Below are 19,626 nucleotides of genomic sequence, written 5' to 3'. Positions count from 1 at the left end.
TAAATAATTTCCTGTGGTGAAGGAAGGCTGATGGCAGCACATATTTGTGTATATATCTTGATCTTGTTGACAGTGTTTCTCAGCACTCACTTTGTTATGGTCTGGCTGCTGCTTCGAGGAGCCAGGCAAAGCAGATAATATTACACTTAATAAAAACATACGAAGGCCAAAAACATAGCAACAAACAAAAGAAATTAAAAATAGCCCAAGGTAGTCTTATAGTCTCCTTGCAACAAACCATTTGGACAAGAAAGCAAGAATGTATATAGTTCAGTGTGGTTTTTATTCCTCTTTTTCTAATATACTAACAAAGATGAATATAATTTAAAACAACTTCATAAATCCGTTTGCCCCAGAGCACCAGTGGATAAAGAAAGATTGCATCTTGGTACCAAGTGGTTCTTAGTTACTAAATCAGAAATGATCAAATAAAGTTAATGACAGGGCTTGGCTAGGTGGAGACTTTCAATAGTGTGTGTGTTGGGGCAGGGGGGAACAAAATCAAGTGCAGATGTATTCCAAATAGCTGTCCTTCAAGCAGGCCATATGCATCTCTTTTAAAATAAATTATGAATGATTGCAGAAGTGTTTCCTTTAAAAAATAAGGAACAAAGACTATCACAAATACTGAAAACTTCATGTTGGCTTCTGATTTTTTGATGTTCCTGAGCCTTTAGATTCTTAGATCCATAGAAGAAGGGCCTAGGATTGAGGTTGAGCATTTATTTCTGTGACACCATCTGTTTGTAGCCGACAAGATGAGCACATATATTGGCTGCTCCCAACGTCCTTTATAAAGATTCATTTTTCTCTTTGAAGAGACACTGTTGACCATGAGGTTATGCTGTTGACTCATTTTCATTTTCTTGTTGGAATTAGTGAGGGAGATACAAAGAAAGGAGAGGAATTGAGAAGAAACATCTCTCTCTCTCTCTCTGTGCCAAGAAGCTCTAGGGCACAGCAGAAGGGTGATTCAGAATACAACATTCTAGCAAATCTGATGCCTATTCTAATTAGATGACTACGCATTTTTGGACTTTCATAAGACATCTCCCATAAGAATGAAGAGGCAGAGATTTGCAGGAGTGTTGATAATGGCTGCCAAAACCAGCAACGGTGATAAAAGGCGTAATTTAGGCTATTATTTTAATTAATTAATTAAATCACCTACACTGACCTCCTTGGGTATGTGTACCTACTTTTCCTACTGGCTTGCAGCTCTGACTCCTTGCATATGACTTACCATTGATGGATTATCAGGCATTATTCCTCTCACTTGGTCCTCAAATTAAAAAAAATACTTGTGCTCCATTCCCCATGTCTTTCATGTCACTAAGCTACCATCAAGCAGTGACACTTCTGGGGTAGGTATGGATTTTCAAAATACAGCTTAGGGAGACCCTGGGTTTCTGAAGTAGGAGTGAAATTTTTAATCACAGGGCACTCACTCAGAACTCCTATGATTCTTTGGTTCAGGAAAATATGCTGTATCATTTCGCAAGTTATAACTGCAAGATACTTAAATCGTGTGAAGGTGGTATGTTCCTTCTATAGCTTGATCTTTATTTTGGTTGGATCTCAACTCTGATAAAGATTGGCATGGATGATTCTGGTCTGACATGGTTACAGTTAGGGTATTTAGGTGGCACAGTTGGTTAAGTGTCAGACTCTTGGTTTCTGCTCAAGTCCTGATTTCAGGATCCTGATCTCAGTGTCCTGATCTCGTGGGTCATGAGATTGAGCCCCATGACAGGCTCCACGATCAGCTTAGAGTCTGCATAAGATGCTTTCTCCCTCTCCTTCTGTCCTTCCCACCTGTGCTCTCTCTCTCTCTCTCAAATAAATAAATAAATCTTTTTTAAAAAAAGGTTATGGTTATACCAGTCTATATAAATATTTTCATCTCATTATGCTCTACCACACTGTTTTTATTGAGTATGCCTGAGAGAATATACCAGAGGGCCAAGATCAATGTACTAATTTATTGACATTTATAGATCTCCTAATAAAGCTTTTGAGGAAAATAAAGTGATTTGATATATAACAGTATTCACTAGTGCATATGTAGGATAAAAATTTAAAAATATATAAGTAGGATAAAAATTAGCTGTTTCAAAATTGTTAAAAAATCAGAATTTCACTTCAGAATAATTAATTGCTTTAAATATAATAATAATAATGCCCACATGATGCAACTTTATTCAGAAAATTGTGAATGTGAATGACTTGATCATGTTTTTAGTGAAAGTTCTTATGAGTGATATTTGTGTTTGTTCTGTATCTCCCTTTGACAAGCCATGCTGCTAATACCACATTAATGTGTTAAATTAATTTTTTTCATTATATCTGGAATACAAGAGCGAATGAAGAATTCTTACATTAATTGGATTATTTTATTCAAATGCTTCCAGGGTGATTATTATGATACCTAAGTAATCAGACTCAATCTAAATAAATTAATTCAACAAAATATTAGCCTAATTTGTGCTTTAATGGAATCATTTCATTAATACTGTCAGGAGTGAGTAGAAAAGTTTCCAGACATCTTAAAGAACACCAGCAGAGGAAATGTGATCAATAGATTATGGCTGACAGTGGAATTTACTAAGTTAAGAAAACTATGTTACTGGTATGGTAGGAAGGAGGAATGATATTACTTCCTAATTTACTGAGAAATTAAGGTCTCCCTACATGCATATACTCATCTTCCATCTTTTTTTCATTTCTAAAATCATTCTTAGCTTCTCCCTCTCTTTTCCATTTTACTGTCTCTGAGAAAGAAATAATCTTTTTTAACCAAGTCTTGTTCTTCTGGTTAATGCTCTAATCCCACTCAATTTTCTGTCTTCTCTAGGACTTTGATTTATCAAATATGTCCTTTACAATTTCCTATCGGTGGATCAATGAATCGGTCTCTAGAAGAAGAAATACCACATGCATCAGGTTTTTTTGTTTTGTTTTGTTTTTCTATATTCAGTTGATGGGGGTATGAAGAACCCAAGATTTTTTTTTTTCAAACATAGTTAAGATAAGTTAATTCATGTATAAGTGATTTAGACATAGGCTTTAAGCATGTGTAGCTGCTAACATTACAGAAATAAGGATGACTAGGATTTCATTACCACACAATAGAACATGCAGCCATGAAGTAATCTTGTCAAAAAATAATGAAAATGAAATAAAAACTTGATTTTGAGGAAATTTAGTTGAAAATGTTAATTTAATGGAAATTAAAGATGACTGATGAGCATGTGAAGTGACACTATAGAACTGCAGTCAGCACCAAGGTTCTTTTTTCCAATGTTTAAATTCCAAGTGAATAATCAAAATTGAGGGGGAACCTTACAGATTAAAAAATATTTAAACAATGTAACATCCAACTGCAATGTGTAGCCCTTAGTTTGATCTTCTTATTTATTTATTTATTTGTTGACAGAGAGAGAGATAAAGTAGGCAGAGAGGCAGGCAGAGAGAGAGGGGGAAGCAGGCTCCCTGCTGAGCAGAGATCAGAGAGCTCCATGCGGGGCTCGATCCCAGGACCCTGAGATCATGACCTGAGCCGACGGCAGAGGGTTAACCCACTGAGCCACCTAGGTGCCCCCGATCTTCTTATTTAAACAAGTGTTAAGAAAAATCACATATGGGGGCCAATTGGAAATTTGAACAGTAAGTAAATATTCAGGGATATTAAGGAGCTAATGTAAACTGTGTAAGATGTATTGACAAAACAAAAACAGGTGTATCCTGTTAACTGGCATTGAGGTTGTGTTTTCATTTCTTTAAAGAGACACAGTTTAGAGATACATACTAATACATGTATTGGTGATGGACTCTGGTTACCTGGGAAGTTTTGTGCTGTTCTATTTTCCATGTTTGAATGCCACCTGATAAACTGCCTAGTGCAGTTAATATAAGATTAAAAGAAAGACAGTTGCTCACTGGATAAACCACGAAGACTGACTACCCTTTTAGCTGACTCCTTCTATACCCAATATTTGATCAATAAATTGTCTTGAATCAGTTTAATACCACATCAGTACTGTGATAAAGCCTCAGAGTTCCATTATAAGTGCCAAATTATAAGTGCCTGGTCGATCAGACATAATATAATATTATTAAGTGAGAATGGGGTTTAGAACAGCCAAGAGATCTAGGATACACCTGTTTTTGTTTTGTCGATACATCTTACTCCTACATAGAATAGTAAAATTACTGTCAGAAAGTTGTTTTTTGTTTGGTTTGGTTTTGATTCACTGTACCATACTGCATCTCATTTGCTGCAGGAGACATATTTAAGGAAAGGAGAGTTAGATTTGCCAAAGATGGAGTTCAGTTTTCCCAAGCGCCTGGGGAAAAAAACAAAAGGCAGAGGAAGTTTCCTGTGACCCTTTTCTTTAGTGTGTTTTTTCAACACAAATCATCTCTTTCACTAATGGACAAACTGAGAAATAAGGTTTATTAAGCAAGTCAAAAAGTAAATAAAAATGGAAAAATGTTTAATAAGCGTGGAATCAAAATAAGGATGATTATATGCAATTGTCTTACCATGATTGATATACGCCCACTTTTATCATATGGGTAAGCCTGCTAAGCAGAGCCAAGTACCTGTAAGAGCAGCCCATTCCTCTAGCTAGGCCAATATTACACTGAACTATTTTTGCTGTTTGTCTCTTGTGTTTCAGACTTGAGGCAGAATATTTTTGTTATGATATCATCATGTGTTTGGATGCACAGTGCATGGCTTGCTTATCACTGCCTCTCTACATCAGCACAATTTTCTAACATATAATAAGTACTTACTAAATATTTGTTGAATAAATGAATAAATAAATTCATGTGGATTTTACTGTATATTATACTCATTACATTTTAAATAGCATCTTTCTGAGAGATTGGGGATTGTAAATAGTGAGCCATTAAATGCAATAGTTTGTTTTGTCAGTTTTATATTAATGACTATTAGCTTCAATGTCAACGGGTGCATTTGCTGATCACATCCCACAGTCTGAGGCTATAGCCTGAAAGGAGCATATAGCATCACATAGCAGTGAGTAAAGAGTGTGGATTTAAATCCCAGTTTAAGATAATCTTTACCACCTGACCATTAGCTTTTCCCCAAACGTGACAGCTTTCTTCTTTTCCCATGTTTTGCCCATGCTATTCCTTCTGCCCTGAATATTCTTTCTCCTTGTTTGTTTGGCAAGCCCTTACCTTTCCTTGAAGACTTAGCTCAGACCATGCCTCTTCCAAAAAGCCTTCTCTAAGTATCCTTAGTCTGGATGAGATGATGCCTCTTCTTTATACTAAGAAACACTAGAGGAAAGCTATCATAAAGCTTAATGCTACAATATAATTGTCTAATTCTTTGTCTTCCCCTAAGCCTTGGTTGCTACTCCTACCCTATCTCATTCCCCACACATGCATTCAATAATAAAGTATCTAAGAGCAGGAACTACACCTTCATTCTTGATATCCTCAGTGCCTAGAATAATGGCTGGTACACAGCCAGTGCTCAATAAATCTTCACAGTTATTGATGAGGCTTAAAATTAAATAATTGTATATAGTTGTCATGAAACTTTCATTTCTTATTTCTTTGTCATGAGATAAAACAAACATATACTTCAAAATGATATGACTCCCACTGGTAATGAAAGGAGAGTCACCTTCAGGACCAGTCTGGCATCACAATTACCTGGTATGATTTAGGGAGCATCAAAAGGACCCAGCCTCCCTACTTGGAAATAACATTCTGGCTGTGAAACAATGCCTGAAATAACCATAATTATTCACTACTGGGGTTTAGGCAATAAAGGCTGCCACCACAGTAAAAAGTTAACTTACAGAAGAAACCTGTTTGATAGTTTGCCCAGAAGCATGGCATTTAAGTAATGAACATAGGTCAGAGAGGTTGGAGAGAGGAACCTAATTTGAAATACATAGAGAATGGTTCCTCATTAGCCCAGGAGTATCATGAGGACACAACCCTAATAAGAAGTTCCTAGAATGGGGAAAGTATTAAATATAAACTTACCAGTCTCCCCCACTACCAGTTCTGAATAGAACCCACTTGACAATGCTAAAACTGACTAGAGATGCACCACAGGTTCCTGCAGAATTTCCCGAAGTTTAGTTACTAGCATTTCACTTTCCTCATTTTGCCATATCTGAGTATCATCTGTACTATTATTTCATATTTATATTTCAATTAATTCACTTACAACTTATATGCCTACGATACTCTCAGTCTCAAAATCATATTTGTGAAATCATGGGTTAAATATGCTACTTGTCTCTAATACACATTCAGATAATAGTATAACTATTGAAATAATTGAATTCATCTGGGCATCCTAAATTGGGAAACACTTAGATTGATCAGAGTTCAATTAGATTGATCAAGGTTCAGTTACTTAATCTAAACTTAACTTGTAATATCTTTAGGCAATTTATTCAAACTATCTCAGCTTCAATTTATTTATCAGAAAAACAGGGTCAATAAATAGTGCCTATGTTTTAGAGTTCTGAGGATTAAGTACAAAGATCTCTGTAAAGAATTTAGCATGTGTATCTTAAAAATACAGCAGATGCTCAGTAAAGGTTAATATCTTAATTAAATTATCAACAATGGGGTCTCAAATATTACACAGTCTTATTCCCAAAAAACTCCAAATGCTTTACTTTCATCGGTATTGCCTGACTTATACTTGACACCTTGAAACAGTAGATAATATTATCTCTATTTTATTAAGGCACATTTTGCTGAAACAGAAATGAGCTAACCTAGGATTCCTAATATCACATGACTAGAATACTTCTCTGTGAGGTTATTTGCATAATTTAGGCTGACTTGAATAATTATATGCTGAAAGATTTAAGGAATTGTTAATTATAAATGGGTTAAATAAACTATCCAAAGTAACAGAATAAATCATTAGAAAGATTTACATTTAGAAAAAAATTATAAAATTAAATGAATACTGACTTTCATTAGAAGCTACTACTGAACAGGTAGATTCATAAAAAGATACATATACATTTATACTATAAATATAGGATTTGAAAGAGAAAGAGGTGGGAAGAAAGAGAAGAGAAAGAATTCTCTTTCTGTGTAGGGTCCTACAAGCACAGAGGGAGCTAACAGTTTTGGTAAGCAATATGGACAACACTTTCTTTAGCACCAAAGAGCAGAATAAATTCAAGGAATCTTGAGTGGGGGAGGGAAATGAGCCAATATACTCTAGCAATTGAAAAAAGTTGGTTTTCTAAACTTTAATTATCATTTGTGGTATTTGCATGAGTTTGTGTGTGATATTATCACTATTGCAAAAAAAAATTCAAGAGCACAATCTCAAGTTAAAGTAGGACAAATGGGAGCTACTATAAAAGCTTAAAACCCTCTTAAATTGTATTTTAATAGTATCAGTGCCCCCAAATTTAAAATTTCCGTGGTTTGTTGAGTCTGGCCTGTGGAACCCAGTCTCAACAAGCGAAATCTGAACATCTGGTCCTGTCGCTCACACATCATAGCTTCATTTCGTATTTCAGTTTTGCAGCATGTGATTCTTGCCTCTTTTCATGTCTGTGTCACATGGCTTGCCTGTCATTTTAACTGTTTATCTCTCAGGGTGCCTTTGTCGCTCGGTAGATACCATTAAGGATGAGGATGATGGTTTTCAAACATCTACCTGAGAATATAACATATATTGGCTATTTGAATAAATGTGAAAGCTAATTTTTTTAATGTCCTTTTGTAGTTTCTCTTAAGGTGAAAAGGAAAATTGAGTTCAGCCATTCTCCATATTCAACTCTTGTTTTTCCTCATCCTTCCATGCTGCTTATAATAATCTTTATTGTTTTGTCTTGGGCTTTCCTCTCTTTTTGTCTCATATTGTACTTTTCTGGATATCTTGTGTTTGCATATTTTCTAAACTGAATACCTCACTATTGCAGAAAGTAAATCCTTTTCAAATTGCCAGAGTTTTGCAAAGAATTTTTATAATTTTTACATGTAAACATCATGATATTTGTGGGAAAATTTTAGTATAGGAAACTGGGTGGAACAAGTCTACTGAAAAAGAACTAATAAAACATTAAATTTCTCTAGTTGAAAACAGAGTTTAAACAATGACCTGTATTCATTTGATAAATATTGATTGAGTGCCTTTTATATTCCTGATCCTGGGCAGGGTTTTCACATTTATCAGTGAGCAAAAGAAAAACCATCCCTGCTCTCATGGAGTTTGTATTAAAACATTAGTTTAAAAAGTCCTGTTTCTGGTCAGTCAGGTGTAAAGGCTTGAAGGGTATATAACTGGGGATGGAGGTCCTTGAGGGAAAAAGAATACAATATTAGAAATGCAAAGTTGGATCTATAAATCAACATTATTCTGAACTAGGAAAAAATCAAAAAATTAAAAAAATGTAAAGCTGATACATACTACAAGCATTTTAAAGTTTATGAAAATAACATAATACTTTTATTAAAAAACTACCTGACACACCTCCATAAACACCTTATTTCCTAAAACTTTGGCTATACACTTTTTTTTTTAATAAAGATTTTATTTATTTATTTATTTGACAGATCACAAGTAGGCAGAGAGGCGGGCAGAGAGAGAGGAGGAAGGAGGCTCCCCACCTAGGGGAAAGCCTGATGCAGGGCTTGATCCCAGGACCCTGGGATCATGACCTGAGCCGAAGGCAGAGGCTTTAACCCACTGAACCACCCAGGTGCCCCTCTATACACTTTCTTATAACATCTTCATATATTAATGATTTTATACCATTTTCTGTAGACAGTATTAAAAAATCTCAGGCTTTTTTCTAAATAATTGAAATGAACTTGTTTTAATTCTTGATAAGTTTAGAAGTTTCTTTCAGTTTCACAACTCATTGAGAAATGTAACGCTACACAACAATTTATTACAAAAGGGTGAAGAACACATGATTCTTTGCACATAGACATACTCTGTGGTATACCTACAGGTTTGTAGCCTAAAAATTCAGGGATTCTGATCATTTCTGTTTCATACAAGTTGAAAAAGAAAAATGTTATTTATTGTGCATTTATAGTAACAGGTACTGTATTATTGCATATATGCCTAATAACAAAGAATAAATAAATAAATAAATAAATAAATAAATAAATAAATAAAAATAGAGAACTTTTCATTGAATAAATATCAGGGAAAACTGAATCGTCTAGTTAAATGTTTACATGTCTGATGTTTGGAAGACATTTCCACAGACTGTATTCTCAACCTGATTTTCCTCTGTCACCCACATATTTCCAGTGCTAGGTACTTTAGGACTTCTTCATCTCACAACATGGCTCTTAACCAAGCTTCACATTCTATAAACACGTGTGCTTTGGCATCATGGGAAGCTAGTGCCTCTTAACCCTTCATGGAAAGAGATGTGAACTATAGAGCTATATCCCATTAAGTCCAAGCTATGTGTATCTTCAATGCAATTTCCACTGAGCTGTATTTTCCTTTAAGTGCTCAAAGAAAGTCCAAGTGGAGAGAGGCAGTTGTCTTATACAATTGTGGTAAAATCTCACTTTGCAATTTTACTAAAACATATGAGCATTGCTAGATCTCTTCCTAGAGCCTTGGAAGAGGTTTGAGCAAATAAGAGGCTCTGAGGTTTCAGCTGCATGAGATTTACTGGGATCTGTGTCTGCAGTCACAAATGAGTTGAACAAAGCTGTTTTATATCTCTAGAGCAGATATTTCCAGAGATGCATCATTAATCTTACCTACTCAAGGTAAACTCAATCATACCAGGTTTAACGCTTAGTATCATTGGGGCAATTATTCAGTTAACTTAGAGTTTTCCTAGGTCAAGATCTCCAGAAGTGATTATATATGACCCTAGCATTAGGGGAATGAGGATCCAGAATTATCCTCTGTTCACACTAGCTTCTGAGGATAAGATCCCACTTGGTTCTCACTGTCATTCGTTTGCACCCATTGTTGCATGGTGTCTAAGAGTGCATTACATCCACTCTTTGACTCTACACTGAACTTGGTGACTCACTTTCAGTCATTTGCAAGGTTCTCTCAAATGTTATAGAAACAATTCAGGTGTTTTTCTTCATCACAGTGGGGTGGTGCTGCAGATAACATGTTGCCTGTAATCCCACCCACCACTCCATCTCTCAGGACTTGGAGTTCTACTACTTTATCACCTCAATGGAAGAGGAAAATATCAAGGAAGATTGTAATCTTTCTGGTCTTTTCTCTGAGGTGTTTGCCAGGCTCTCAGATTCCCCTTAACCAATCAAAGTTTTTAATACCTTTGCTCCTCTGGGTCTTGGCTTGGAATTTGGGTGTTGGATCCTCATCTCAGCTTAGTTTTGCTGTTCAGATCAACCTTCTTCCACAAGCAAGTCAAACTTACCTCTTTCTGTGATAGATCTAAGTCTCAGGAAGCATTCCATATTTTTTTTTTGTCTTATCTAATAGTCAAGATTTAAGAAATTACAAATTAACTTAAAGTGAAGGATCTACTTTTGCAAGTGGAACTCCTGTTTTTAAGACATATTTCTCTACCATTAATTTAAAATATCTTTGGGTCAATTTGATAGTTTGTTTTTTTTTTTCCCCCGGGCATTAACTACTTTCCCTATTAGACAATGGATATCACTAGAGCAATTAGTAGGGTGTCTTAAGACACCCTACTAATAAGGACCATAAGACAGTGTGTCAATAAAAACACATCTATTTAACATTTCTCAGTTTATCCTGCTGTGACTAAATGTGATGAAAATGAGCAATGTTACCAAGAGATAATATACTGAAAATTGTACAAGAAGATATCTCTACAATACTGTAACAAGGGAAAAACTACTGAGATACATTTAAAATGCATAAGATGAAATGCTTCCTCAACTATATAACATTGGAAAGTCCTATCTTTATCAAATTTAAATAGCTTTGTTCTGATTATAAAATCACTTCATATTTATTTTTTAAAATATCATATAATACATTATAAAATTACTCAGAATCCCATTACCCAAAGATAATGCTAGTATTTCATGCTCTTATTCAAAACTTGAAGAATTCATTATTCCAAAAACTAATATAGGCAGAAAATGAAAATAAATTTAAAAGTTCTTACAACAATTTACAGGTGAAAATAATGGATCTACAAATGGAAAATGGAATGTATTTCACGATAAGTAATAACTGCCATGATTTCCTATTACACATTTTTTCAGTTTCTATTGACTGTGTAGTCCTGGGCTGACCCATGGTCAGCGTAGAATGGTTAATCAACAAACCTCTGAGGAAATTGGTGAATGACATTATCTGAAGGCATCAGAGAGATGAATTGTTCACAGAAAGGGGGCATTCATTTTATAACTTCTGCTGGAAGTTACCCCAAACTCTATAGTAGTCTATGTAACTTTTCTACTATCTCAGGCAAAGATAAAATGAAGAGAGAAAACATGGCTGCCGTGCAATGAGACAAGAAAGAAAAAGTCCTGGGAAGTCTGGCAGCCATTTTGGGCACATTGGAAAATACATTTTAGAGCACAAACAATTTCACATTTCAGCATTACACAAATCTCGAGAGAAGTAGCAAATTAGGAAAGGCAGCAAATTGAGTTTTAGCAAAACTAAAAGTCTGACTTTTGAGTAGTTACAACAGGCTGTATTGAAAAACAATCTCTCTCACACGTTCACATAAAAGCCCAGAATCTCAAATGTTCCTGCTCCAAAACAGTCTGGAATGACATGAGGAATAAAAAACCAAGTCTTGCTAGGATGATGGTGAGAAGGTCTCAGCCTCACAGGACAGCAGTAATCTTTTACTTTCAACCCATTTTGAGTGTTAATAGTTTCTTATGTAAAATTAAAATCGGTATCATGCACTGTGAAACATTTATAGACACACAATGTACAATGTAATTATATGATAAATGTATAATGTAGAAAGTAAATCTGAGAGAAAGTCAGGCATGGGAGAGTAGGTCTGACCTGAAAATTCTGTGGTAAATATCTTGAAGCAAGTGTTATTTGAATAAGACCTGAAAGTTGGACAGAACTGGTAACTAAAAAGGTTTCAGCAGGCTTTCAAAACAGAAACAAGAATTAAATGAGCATATCATGCTGTGAAACAAGAGAGACATGATGACAGATAGTGGGAAAGAAAAGAGGTAGGTAAGATGAGCCAAGTGATTTTTGTACAGGAAAAAAAAAAAAGTTAGTATTGCATTTAATAGGTCAGGATTTTACTCTGAAACCTAATTTTAATTCCCTGGTTGATTTTTGGCAAATTTCTTATCTGCATCTCATTTTTTTTTCTCTGTAAAATTATGTTAAACATGGCCATTCTAATTCCAAAATATGACGTAAATGATAATAAGAACTAAAATGTATAAGCACTTACTCTTTGAGCAGAGCCACATTTTCAAGTATCCATTTCATACTTGCAATTTTGTGAGATAGATTGTGCTATTATTTCCATTTTAGAGATGGCAAAATTAACTAAAGAAAAAAATTAGTGAAGCTTATTTTGTAGCTGGTTGACTAGGCAAAAAATATGATAAAAGGAGAAAAATTTAAGAAAAATGAATCTAGCTACAGTGTATAGGAGACAATATATAGTGTTAGAAATTCTGTAGGGAAGCAACTTGGCTAAAACCACATTTTAGAAATCAGCACATGAAGTGATGGAAGTATAGACTTAAAGATGGTGATGGGAACACAGAAGAAAGTATTAGCCTAACAGACATTTCAATGAGTCTTACTGTAAAATGGTTATCGATATAAAAATGAAGACTGGCAGAATGCAACTTTGGAGTCTGTTGTGCCTGAATTTTATAGCCGACTCTGACCCTTTCTGTCTAGGTCTTGGGCATGTGCTTAACCTCCTGAACATGAGTTGCCTTAGTTGCCTCACTTGTAAAATAAGAGTCAGAATATTTACCATGTCTGTTTGTTTGAAGGATGAAATTAAGATACCATGCAAGGTGCTGATGCTGTCTTTGGAATTTCTTAATCGCTAGCTATTACCATCATGCTCATGGCAGGTTTGGCATTTTCACCACAGCTTATTATAAGCTGAGATAATAATGATACCATTCATTGTGTATAATACTAACAATAAGGATTTATGGAACATCCATTATGAGGAGTCCACTGTTAGCTATGTGGAAAATACAAAGAAATGTGTGACACCCACAGCTAACACCATACTCAGCTAAGATCAGGAACAAGACATGGATGCCCACTCTTGCCACTTTTATTCAGTATAGTATTGGAAGTCCTAACCACAGCAATTAGGCAAGAAAAAGAAATAAAAGGCATCTGAATTGGAAAGGAAGAAGTAAAACTGTCACTATTAGCAGATGACAACTTTATTAAATTCATGTATAGAAAACCCTAAAGACTTCACCAAAAAACTATTAGAACTAATACGTGAATTCAATAAAGTTGTAAGATAGTAAATTAACATATCAAAATAAATTGTGCTTCTTTACCCTAAAACAAGCTATCAGAAAGAGAATTAAAAAAAAAATCCCATTTATAGTTGCATCAAAATGAATAAAATAGTAATACATTTAACCAGTGAAATGAAAGACACACACTCTGGAAAGTATAAGATATGAATGAGTGAAGTCAAAGATGGCACAAATAAATGATAAGATATTCCATACTTATGGATTGGAATAACTAATATTGCTAAATGTCCATACTACGCAAAACAATTTAGAGATTCAGTGTAATCCCCATCAAAACACCAATGGCATTTTTCACAGAACTAGAGCAAAGAATCTAAAATTTGTTTGGAACCACAAAAGACTCTGAATAGCCAAAGAAATCTTGAAAAAGAACACAGCTGGCACTAGTATGCTCCCTGATTTCAAACTATACTCCAAAGCTGTAGTAACCAAAAGTATGGTATTGGCACAGAAACAGATACATAGATTGGGGCACCAGGGTGGCTCAGTTGGTTGAACATCTGACTCTTTGGTTTTGGCTCTTGGTCCTGTGATTGAGCTCCATGTCCGGCTTCACGCTCATCACAGAGTCTGCTTGTTCCTCTCCTTCTGTTCCCTACTCTCTCTCTCAATCTTATAAATAAACTTTTTAAAAAAAAAACCCCAAAACAGAAACAAAACAACGCAGATATAGATCAATAGAATAGAGTAGAGAGCCCAGAGTTAAACCCATGCTTATATGGTCAGTTAGTCTATGACAAAGGAGACAAAAATACGCAACAGGAAAAAGACAGTCTGTTTAATAAATGATGTTGGGAAAATGGGACAGCTACATGCAAAAGAATGAGCACAGACTACGTTCCTATACCACACTCAAAAATATATCAACATGGATTAAAAACTTGAATGTTAAGACCTGAAGCCATAAAATTGCTGAACTTCTATGAGAAAACAGGCAGTAAGCTCTTTGACATCAATCTTAGCAATATTTTTTTGGACAAGTCTCCTCAGTTAAGGGCAATAAAAGTTAAAATAAACAAATGAGACTACATCAAACTAAAAAGCTTTTGCACAGTGAAAGAACCTACCAACCAAACAAAAAGGCAACCTATTGAATGGAAGGAGATATTTGCAGATCATACATTCAATAAGGGTTAATATCCAAATATATAAAGAATGTATACAATATAATAAAACCCAATTAAAAAATGCGCAGAAGTCCTAAATAAACATTTTTTCAATGAAGATTTACAAATGACCAACAGACACATGGAAAGATGCTCAACATCACTAATGATCAGGGAAATGCAAATCAAAACCACAATGAGATATCACCTCATATCTGTCAGATTGGCTATTATTGAAAAGACAAAAACAACAAGTGTGTTGACAAGAATGTGGAGAAAAGGGAACACTTGTACATTGTTGATGGAAATGTAAATTGGTACAGCCACTATGGAAAACAGTATGGAGTTTCTTTAAAAAATTGAGAGTAGGGGCGCCTAGGTGGCTCAGCGGGTTAAAACCTCTGCCTTCGGCTCAGGTCATGATCCCAGGGTCCTGGGATCAAGCCCTGCATGGGGCTTTCAGCTCAGCAGGGAGCCTGCTTCCTCCTCTCTCTCTCTCTCTGCCTGCCTCTCTGCCTAATTGTGATCTCTGTCTGTCCAATAAATAAATAAAATCTTTTTTAAAAAAATTGAAAGTAGAGCTACCAAATGATCCAGTAATCCACTTCTGGGTATTATTTGAAGAAAACAAAACACAAATTTGAAGAGCTATATGAACCCCTATGTCAGTGCAGCTTTATTTATAAGAGCCAAGATATGGAAGCAAACTAAGTGTCCATAGACTGATGTGTGGATAAAGATGTGGTACACACACACACACACACACACACACACACACACACACAGAGTGGAATATTACCTAGCCATTAAAAAAGAATGAAATCTCACCATTTACAACAAAGTGGATGGACCTATAGGGTGTTATGCTAAGTGAAGTAATACAGAGAAAGACAAATACTATACAATTTTACTTATATGTGGAATCTAAAAAACAAACAAACAAAACCAAAACAGAAAGACTCATAGATACAGGAAACAAACTGTTGCTTACCAAAGTGGGAAGGGATTTTGAGGGGGAAAAACATGTGAAGGGGACTAAGAGGCACAAACATCCAGTTATAAAATAAATAAGTCATGGGAATGTAATATATAGCATAGAGAATGTAGTCACTTGTATAGTAATAACTTTGTGATAGATGGTAACTAGGCTTATCATGGTAATAACTTCATAATGCATAAAAATATGGAATAACTGTGATATACATCTAAAGCTAATAGGATATTATATGTTAATTATACTTAAAGTGAAAGAAAAGAACAGGGCTTTTAACTGTATCAACTATTAGAAAAGATAAAGAATAACTGGTACATACATTGCAGGCAGAAATGCAAAATGCTATAATCACTTAGGAAAACATATAAAGTTAAATTTAACATAAAGTTAAATATAAATAATAAAATAATTGCACTCTTAACCATTTAACTGAGAGAAGGGAAAGCATAAAGACTTGTAGATGAATGTTTGTATCAAATTTATCTATAGCAACTAAATTGGAAATAATCCAAATGTTCAATGATGGGTAGATAGGTTAATTGTGTTTCATACATTCATATGATAGAGTATTACTCAGCAATAAAAAGGGACAAGCCATTCAAATGTGCAACAGCATGACTGAATTTCAAAAATGTTACGATGAATGAAAGAAGCCAAACACAAACTAATTCCAATTGTATGGTTCTATTTATATAAAATTTCAGAAAGGGAAAAATTAGCCTATAATGAAAAAAAACAAATCAGTGATTGCCTGGAGCCAGGGTTGGGTGTTGATCCAGAAGTAGATGATGGAAATATTTATGTCTTAATTATAGCAGTGGTTACATGATTGTATATATTTTTCAAGCCTTATTTAACTACATACTTAAGTTGGGTGCATTTTATTATATGTAAATTACACCTCAACAAAGTTGATTTATTGAAAAAAAGTATATGATGTTGACCCCTTATATTAAGTTTATAATCCACCAGGAAAAGTAAGAGAAGTACATAAATACAAAGCAAAAATTCAAACCAGCATATGATAAACACAATAAGAAAAATACAAAGTACAGTAGGAATTGAAAAATGAAAAAGCTATTTCTTGCAGTGGGATGAGGGACATAAAAACCTTGAACTGGCTCTTGGAAATGAGTAGAATTTCAACATACAGAGTTGGGATCATACCAGGCATCAGGACTGGATTGAACAAAGATACATTAGTAGGTCAATGACAAGAATATTCTGGTAAAGGTGGTGAGTGTGTATTGAGGGGATAACAGAAGAAAAATAATATATAGTTTGCAGATGGTTTTGAGTGACAAATCAGCATTGAATTTTATCCTTCAAAAAGCAGGGAGGGAGGTCACATTTTTTAAACAGAATAACATAATGAAATTGAAGATGTAAGATCAGAGTAAAAAAATGAAATTATGGTAATGGAGAAGGGCAATACAATAACTGGTGAAATCAAGATTAAAAAGTAACATTTTTGTGGGGCCACCTGTGTGGCTCAGTTTCTTGTGTCCAACTCTTGATTTTGGCTCAAGTCCTTATCTCAGGGTTGTCTGATCAAATCCTGTGTCAGGCTCTATGCTGGGCATGGAGCCTGCTTAAGATTCTCTCTCTCCTGCTCCCTCTGCTCCTCTCCCCTCCCCCATGCTTTCTCTCTCTCAAAAAACAAAACAAAACAAAACAAAAACAAAATAAAACAAACTTTTTTTAAAATCCATATGCTTTCAAATAAAAATCCTTTCAAAAAAAAAATTCACTCCTCATACTGAATTTCCTCTAAGGTTTTCTCCTTTATGACCAATTATTTATATGGATAGGCCCAGAGACCCAGAGATATACCTGATATAAAAATTCCAATGAAGAGTTGAGAGTACTACAAAGAAAACCAGAAGTCAAGTAGAATAGGTACTTTTGAATTTGTGTCAATAGCATTTTGTTGTCAGTATTCTTTTTTTTCCCCTTTTTCTTTTGTTTTCTCTTTTCTCTTTTTTTCTTTCTTTCTTTTTTTTTTTTTTTTTTCTTAGCTCTTAGGCCAGGGATGTCCTCTATTGTTCTAAAAATACATTCATTCTAATAAGAAGAGACAAAAAAAGGAAGGTCAAGAAAGACATCATAACATAGTTGTTCCTTCTTAGAAATCCTGTGTTCAAGTCCCATCTTGCATTAGTTTTATAATACCAGGCAAGTTGCCTGATTCTCTGTATCTCAATGTTATCACCTAGGAAATGGGAATAATAATACTTCATAGGGATATCATGACAACTAAATGACAGCATGCACTGAGTTAACTAGGAGGATATCTACCACATAGTAAATATTACATGATATTTAGTCTCTATCCTTTTTAGTATTAATTCTTCTTAGCTAGAATCTATTATAATAATCCAAGCGTTTATCTATGAAAATTCTGATGAAAATATTTAGCAGGAGAACTGAAAAAGTTAAGGAACAAAGAAGAATATTTTGATAAATTAAAAAGGGTGGATTTAACAAGAAAATATGGAACAAATGAAAAAAAGTAATAGTCCTTGAGTTCATAGAACTGAGAAAACTGTGGGCTGTTCAAAATCTATCAGTCTTAAAATCAGCTAAAATAAAAACGTCTGCTTGGATGTCCACAATAGCCAGACTGTGGAAAGAACCTAGATGTCCATCAACAGATGAATGGATAAAGAAGATGTGGTATATATATACAATGGAATACTATGCAGCCATCAAAAGAAATGAAATCTTGCAATTTGCAACGACGTGGATGGAACTAGAGGGTATTATGCTGAGTGAAATAAGTCAATCAGAGAAAGACCATTATCATATGATCTCCCTGATATGAGGAATTTGAGAGGGAAAGTGGGAGGTTTGGGGGGTAGGGAAGGAAAAAAATGAAACAAGATGGGATCGGGAGGGAGACAAACCATAAGAGACTCTTAATCTCACAAAACAAATTGAGGGTTGCTGGGGGGAGGGGTGTAGGGAGAGGGTTGTTGGGTTATGGACGTTGGGGAGGGTATGTGCTATGGTGAGTGCTGTGAAGTGTGTAAGCCTGATGATTCACAGACCTATACCCCTGGGGCTAATAATACATTATATGTTAATTAAAAAACAACAAACAAACAAACAAACAAACAAACAAAGCTTCTGCTTGGGATAAGCATTTGGGACTTGAACCATAGATAGGGAGTTGTCACCAAAAACGTTACTGTAGGACGCAGTATAGCTAGTTTGCTGTGGACAACAAAATAGAAATAATTTTTGAGGTGGAAGAAAACCTCGAAAAACACTCAAATGTAAAGAATACATTAAGAAAAAACAGAAAAGATGAGACCAGAAGATTAAATGGAAAACAAAAATATGCTATTTCAAAAGCCCAAGTAGAAAATAAAATCTCCATGGTGATTTATATTGACTTCAAGTTCAGGGAGATGGGAATTGAAGGGAAAAAATAACTGAGATTGGAAATTGTGAGGCTAATAATGTTCCTTAAATACAAAATATCATTAGAGTCATGAGACACGAAGTCAGATACGGAGGACTATATGGCCAACGGATAATAAGAAATAGAGGTCCCGTCATCTTCACAAAAGTGAAATAGGCAGAATCTGGATATAATGATAATGTTTAAAAGTTTTCTTGTGGACTATTCTGGAAAAAATAAATAAAACAAAAGCCTAGGACAGAGCTTACTTGACGCTGGATATCATGAATCTGTAGCAGGCACAACCCTCATGATCTTCTGTTTTGCAGCTCTGGCCAATAAAAGAGAAAGTAGACCAAGAGGTAACCCAAGGTTCAGAATAGGTGCCTTCTAAGTTCAAAACAGTGAGACAGCCTTAGGGAATAGTGACTATGGCATGGCAACAGCTGCTTACGGGGGCAAGTTAACATGCAAGTAACATCTAGAACTGGTCTTACTTCTTTCAAAACAGAACCAAGCAAGCTCTTGGTTGCATACATTATAGTGGTGGAGACCTAATGTTTAATAAGCAACTTGACTGCTTCTTAAAGTTGGCTTTATGCCTAAAAAGAATATGCATTTGGAGTCTGAAGGAGAACCAA

Source organism: Lontra canadensis, unplaced genomic scaffold, assembly GCF_010015895.1.
Source record: "Lontra canadensis isolate GAN:19392208 unplaced genomic scaffold, GSC_riverotter_1.0 scaffold6, whole genome shotgun sequence".
NCBI lineage: Eukaryota > Metazoa > Chordata > Mammalia > Carnivora > Mustelidae > Lontra > Lontra canadensis.
This window is presented reverse-complemented; position numbering follows the sequence as displayed.